The following is a 6,132-nucleotide window of genomic DNA, read 5'->3' as shown; positions in this document are numbered from 1 at the left end:
GAAATTCCCATCATTGAATTACATGAGTAACTCTATATTTATTTTCTGTTTATTTATTTATTATTCGAAAACTCCATAACCTTTTATTATCCGCCTAACTGAGATTTACAAGATGACCATAGCTTGCTTCATACCAACAATCTCCGTGGGATCGACCCTTACTCACGTAAGGTATTACTTGGACGACCCAGTGCACTTGCTGGTTAGTTGTGCGAGGCTGTGAAGAATGTGCTAATTTATAAACGCGCATACCAAGTTGAAGCCATTATTAGAGATCACAAATTTCACACACCAAGTTTTTGGCGCCGTTGCCGGCGATTGTTCGAGTTTGGACAACTGATGGTTCATCTTGTTGCTCAGATTAGGTAATTTTCTTTTTGTTTTGTTTTCAAAAAATTTATCCCTATTTGAAAAAATTTTTTAATTAAAAATAAATCTTTCTATGGCTTCAGAATTTTTAAAAATGGATTCTAGAGTTTCATGAAGCATGTTGAATCCTAACTGGCTGTAAAGCCATATCCAAATCCTTTTGGAATGAGACTTCAACTAATCACCTCAATGCATGTAATGCCATCCTAAAGCTGGCTGGCTATTAAGCCATGTCCAACCCTTGGATTGGAGCTTTAGGCTAACATTGAAAGATTCCTGGAATTCTTCTTAAAAATTTTGAATTTCTTATTTTCTTTTTCCTATATATTTTTCGAAAATAATAAAAGAAAATACAAAAAATTTAGAAAATCATAAAAACCAAATATATTTTGTTATTCTTGTTTGAGTCTTGTGTTATGTTTTAAGTTTGGTGTCAATTGCATATTCATCTTGTTCTTGCATTTTTCGAAAATTCATGCATTCGTGGTGTTCTTCATGATCTTCAAGTTGTTCTTGGTAAGTCTTCTTGTTTGATCTTGATGTCTTCTTGTTTTGTGTCTTTTGTTGTTTTTCATGTGCAATTTTGCATTCAATTTATCTAAGCATTAAAGATTTCTAAGTTTGGTGTCTTGCATGTTTTCTTTGCATCAAAAATTTTTCAAAAATATGTTCTTGATGTTCATCATGATCTTCAAAGTGTTCTTGGTGTTCATCTTGACATTCATAGTGTTCTTGCATGCATCATGTGTTTTGGTCTAAAATTTTCATGATTTGGGTCATAATTGCGTTTTTCTCTCTCATAATTAAAAATTCAAAAATAAAAAAATATCTTTTCCTTATTTCTCTCAAAATTTCAAAAATTTGAGTTGACTTAATCAAAAATTTTTAAAACTTAGCTATTTCTTATAAGTCAAGTCAAATTTTCAATTTTAAAAATCTTATCTTTCCAAAATCTTTTTCAAAAATCAAATCTTTTTCATTTTTTTTATGATTTTCGAAAATTTAAAAATGTTTTTCAAAATCTTTTTCTTATCTTTATTTCAAAATTGAAACTTTACTAACAATTAATGTGATTGATTTAAAAATTGGGAAAAAGACATATAGGTCCCTGACTTTTTAAATTTTTGACAAATACATCTCTGACAAAATTTAAATACAAAAAAGTCCCTGACTTTAACAAACGGAGGAAAATTTAGTCCTTCCATCTATTTTCCTCTCATACACCAAACGGAACTGGATGACGTGGCTGAAACGGTGTCCAGATGTTCGTTACGGTGCCACGCTGGAAGGGAAATAAAGTTCGAAGGACAAATAAGTTCTTGACGTCATTTTACAAATAAAGTTCGAAGGACAAATAGGTCCTTGAGAATTTTTTTTTTCAAAACTAATAAACTCCTTTCCTAAATTCTTTCATCTACCTCTCTCTATTTTTATATTTCTCTCTACTATTTTTACTCTATATATAATTATATTTTATATTAGTAATTTGACAAATCAAAATATGTCATTTGATATTTTTTTACAATTAAAATATTTTTAAATGTAAAAGCATACACATTAAATTATTTTCACTAACACCTCTCTTCATCTCAAGAATCTGACACTATCCTCACCCTTGTGTTTGGATTCTCCTTCCTCTATTCCCTTCTTCTCCTACTAACATTAAGGAATCTCTCTACTGTGGTAAAGAGGATCCCTATTATTATTTTCTGTTCCCTTTTTTTCATATAAGCAGGAGCAAGGACAAGCATATTCTTGTTGAAGCAGATCCTGAACCTGAAAGGACTCTGAAGAGGAAACTAAGAGAAGCTAAATTACAACAATCCAAAGACAACCTTACAGAAATTTTCAAAAAAGAAGAGGAGATGGCAGCCAAAAATAATAATGCAAGGAGGATGCTTGGTGATTATACTACACCTACGTTCAAGTTTGATGGAAGAAGCATCTCAATTCCTGCCATTGGAGCAAACAATTTTGAGCTGAAACCTCAATTAGTTGCTTTAATGCAACAGAACTGCAAGTTTCATGGACATTCATCAGAAGATCCCTACCAGTTTTTAACTGAGTTCTTGCAGATCTGTGAGACTGTTAAGACTAATGGAGTAGATCCTGAAGTCTACAGGCTCATGCTTTTCCCTTTTGCTGTAAGAGACAGAGCTAGAACATGGTTGGACTCACAACCTAAGGATAGCCTGGAATCCTGGGATAAGCTGGTCACGGCCTTCTTGGCTAAGTTCTTTCCCCCTCAAAAGCTGAGCAAGCTTAGAGTGGATGTTCAGATCTTCAAGCAAAAAGATGGTGAATCCCTCTATGAAGCTTGGGAAAGATACAAGCAGATGACCAAAAAGTGTCCTTCTGACATGTTTTCAGATGGACCATAATAGATATATTCTATTATGGTCTATCTGAGTTTTCCAAGATGTCATTGGACCATTCTGTAGGTGGATCCATTCACCTAAAGAAAACGCCTGCAGAAGCTCAGGAACTTATTGACATGGTTGCAAATAACCAATTCATGTACACTTCTGAGAGGAATTCCGTGAATAATGGGACGCCTCAGAGGAAGGGAGTTCTTGAAATTGATGCTCTGAATGCCATATTGGCTCAGAACAAAATGTTGACTCAACAAGTCAACGTGATTTCTCAAAGTCTGAATGGATGGCAAAAAGCATCCAACAGTACTAAAGAAGCATCTTCTGAAGAAGAAGCTTATGATCCTGAGAACCCTGCAATAGCAGAGGTAAATTACATGGGTGAACCTTATGGAAACACCTATAATTCATCATGGAGAAATCATCCAACTCATGGAAGGATCAACAAAAGCCTCAACAAGGCTTTAATAATGGTGGAAGAAACAGGCTCAGCAATAGCAAGCCTTTTCCATCATCTTCTCAACAACAGACAGAGAATTCTGAGCAGAGCACCTCTAGCTTAGCAAACATAGTCTCTGATCTGTCTAAGGCCACTTTAAGTTTTATGAGTGAAACAAGGTCCTCCATCAGAAATTTGGAGGCACAAGTGGGCCAGCTGAGTAAGAAAGTCATTGAAACTCCTCCTAGCATTCTCCCAAGCAATACAGAAGAGAATCCAAAAGGAGAGTGCAAGGCCATTGATATAATCAATATGGCCGAATGCACAAGGGAGGAGAAGGATGTGAATCCCAATGAGAAAGACCTCATGGGACGTCTCTCAAGCAAGAAGGAGTCCCCTATTGAGGACCTAAAAGAATCTGAGGCTCATATAGAGACCATAGAGATCCCACTAAACCTCCTTCTGCCATTCATGAGCTCTGAAGACCATTCTTCCTCTGAAGAGGATGAAGATATAACTGGAGAGCAAGTTGCTCAATATTTAGGAACTACATGAAGCTGAATGCCAAGTTGTTTGGTAATGAGACTTGGGAAGATGCACCTCCCTTGCTCATTAGTGAACTAGATACATGGGTTCAGCAAACTCTACCTCAAAAGAAACAAGATCCTGGTAAATTCTTAATACCTTGTACCATGGGCACCATGACCTTTGAGAAGGCTCTGTGTGACCTGGGGTCAAGTATAAATCTTATGCCACTCTCTGTAATGGAGAAGCTGGGGATCATTGAGGTACAGCCTGCCATATTCTCATTACAAATGGCAGACAAGTCAGTAAGTCAAGCTTATGGATTAGTAGAGGACGTGTTAGTAAAGGTTAAAGGCCTTTACATCCCTGCTGATTTCATAATCTTGGACACTAGGAAGGAGGAAGATGCATGCATCATCCTAAGACCCTTCCTAGCCACAGTAGGAGCTGTAATTGATGTTGACAGAGGATAGCTAGTCCTCCAATTGAATTGGGACTACCTTGTGATTAAAGCTTAAGGATCTTCCTCTGCAACCATGGAGAGGAAGCATGAAAAGTTTCTCTCAATACAGAGTCAAACAAAGCCCCCACAATCAAACTCTAAGTTTGGTGTTGTGAGGCCACAACCAAACTCTAAGTTTGGTGTTGAATCCCCACATTCAAACTCTAAGTTTGGTGTTAGGAGTTCACAACATTGGCCTGATCACCTATGTGGCTTCATGAGAGCCCACTGTCAAGCTAATGACATTAAAGGAGCGCTTATTGGGAGGCAACCCAATTTTTATTTATCTAATTTTATTTTTTATTTTATTGTTCTTTTATGTTTTATTAGGTTCATGATCATGTAGAGTCACAAAATAAATACTAAAATTAAAAACAGAATCAAAAACAGTAGAAGAAAAAGCACACCCTGGAGGAAGGGCTTACTGGCGTTTAAACGCCAGTAAGGAGCATCTGGCTAGCGTTCAACGCCAGAACAAAGCATGGATCTGGCGTTGAACGCCAGAAACAAGTACCATCCTGGCGTTTAAACGCCAGGAATACACCCTGAGAAGAGTTGGCGCTGAACGCCAGAAACAAGCATGGAACTGGCGTTCAACGCCAGAAACATGCTACACATGGGTGTTGAACGCCCAAAACAAGCATCAATCTGGCGTCTAAATGCCAGAATTGCATGCAAAGGCATTTTACATGCCTAATTGGTGTAGGGATGTAAATCCTTGACACCTCAGGATCTGTGGACCTCACAGGATCCCCACCTACCTCACCCTCTCTCTCTCTCTATTCATGGTCATCCCTTCTATTTTCCATTCGCCACTCACATCCATCCACTCTTCCCCATACACCCCACCTACCTTCAAAATTCAAAATCTCTTTCCCACTCAATCCCACCCATATAGCTGAATACACACTTCCCTCCATCTCCTCCATATCTTCTTCTTCTTCTTCTATCCTTTCTTCTTTTGCTCGAGGACGAGCAACATTCTAAGTTTGGTGTGGTAAAAGTATAGTCTTTTTGTTTTTCCATAACCATTGATGGCACCTAAGGCCAGAGAAACCTCAAGAAAGAGGAAAGGGAAGACAATTGCTTCCACCTCTGGGTCATGGGAGATGGAAAGATTCATCTAAAGGGTCCATAGCTCAGTAATAGAGCATTTGACTGCACATCAAGAGAGCCCACTCATGGACCTCATCAAGAAATCCCTGAGGTACCTCAAGGGATACATTTCCCTCCACACAACTATTGGGAGCAACTAAGGTTAGGAGCACCAAAATCACCAGGGATGGAGCAACAAAGGCAATGAAGAGACATAGAAGAGCTCAAGGACATCATTGGTTCTTCAAGAAGAAATCGCCACCATCACTAAGGTGGAATCATTCCTTGTTCTTGATTTTTCTGTTTTTCGATTTTTATGCTCATATTTATTTATGTTTGTGTCTTTACTACATGATCATTAGTGTCTAGTGTCTATGTCTTAAGGCTATGAATAAATTCCATGAATCCTTCACCTCTCTTAAATGAAAAATGTTTTTAATTCAAAAGAACAAGAAGTACATGAGTTTCAAATTTATCCTTGAATTTAGTTTAATTATATTGATGTGGTGACAATACTTTTTGTTTTCTGAACGAATGCTTGAACAGTGCATATTTTTTATCTTGTTGTTTATGAATGTTAAAATTGTTGGCTCTTGAAAGAATGATGAACAAGAAAAATGTTATTGATGATCTGAAAAATCAAAAAATTGATTCTTGAAGCAAGAAAAAGTAGTAAAAAAGAAGAAGCTTGCAAAAAATAAAAAAAAAGTGGCGTAAAAAATAGAAAGAAAAAGAAAAAAAGAAAAAGCAAGCAGAAAAAGCCAATAGCCCTTAAAACCAAAAGACAAGGGTAAAAAAGGATCCAAGGCTTTGAGCATCAATGGATAGGA

At 36.9% G+C, this 6,132-nt stretch overlaps 1 non-coding gene across 1 annotated transcript; it reads right to left on the bottom strand.

Moving 5' to 3' along the window:
- Positions 1–2,627: 2,627 nt before the first annotated feature.
- Positions 2,628–2,731, bottom strand: LOC127740898 (small nucleolar RNA R71). The gene has a single exon (XR_008001754.1). It is a non-coding gene; the product is annotated as a small nucleolar RNA R71 (small nucleolar RNA).
- Between the last annotated feature and the right edge of the window lie 3,401 nt (positions 2,732–6,132).

The sequence above is a fragment of the Arachis duranensis genome, chromosome 7 (genome assembly GCF_000817695.3).
Source record: "Arachis duranensis cultivar V14167 chromosome 7, aradu.V14167.gnm2.J7QH, whole genome shotgun sequence".
In the NCBI taxonomy this organism is placed as follows: Eukaryota; Viridiplantae; Streptophyta; class Magnoliopsida; order Fabales; family Fabaceae; genus Arachis; species Arachis duranensis.
Note: the sequence above shows the minus strand (reverse complement) of the source record. Positions and strands in the feature narration are given on the sequence as shown.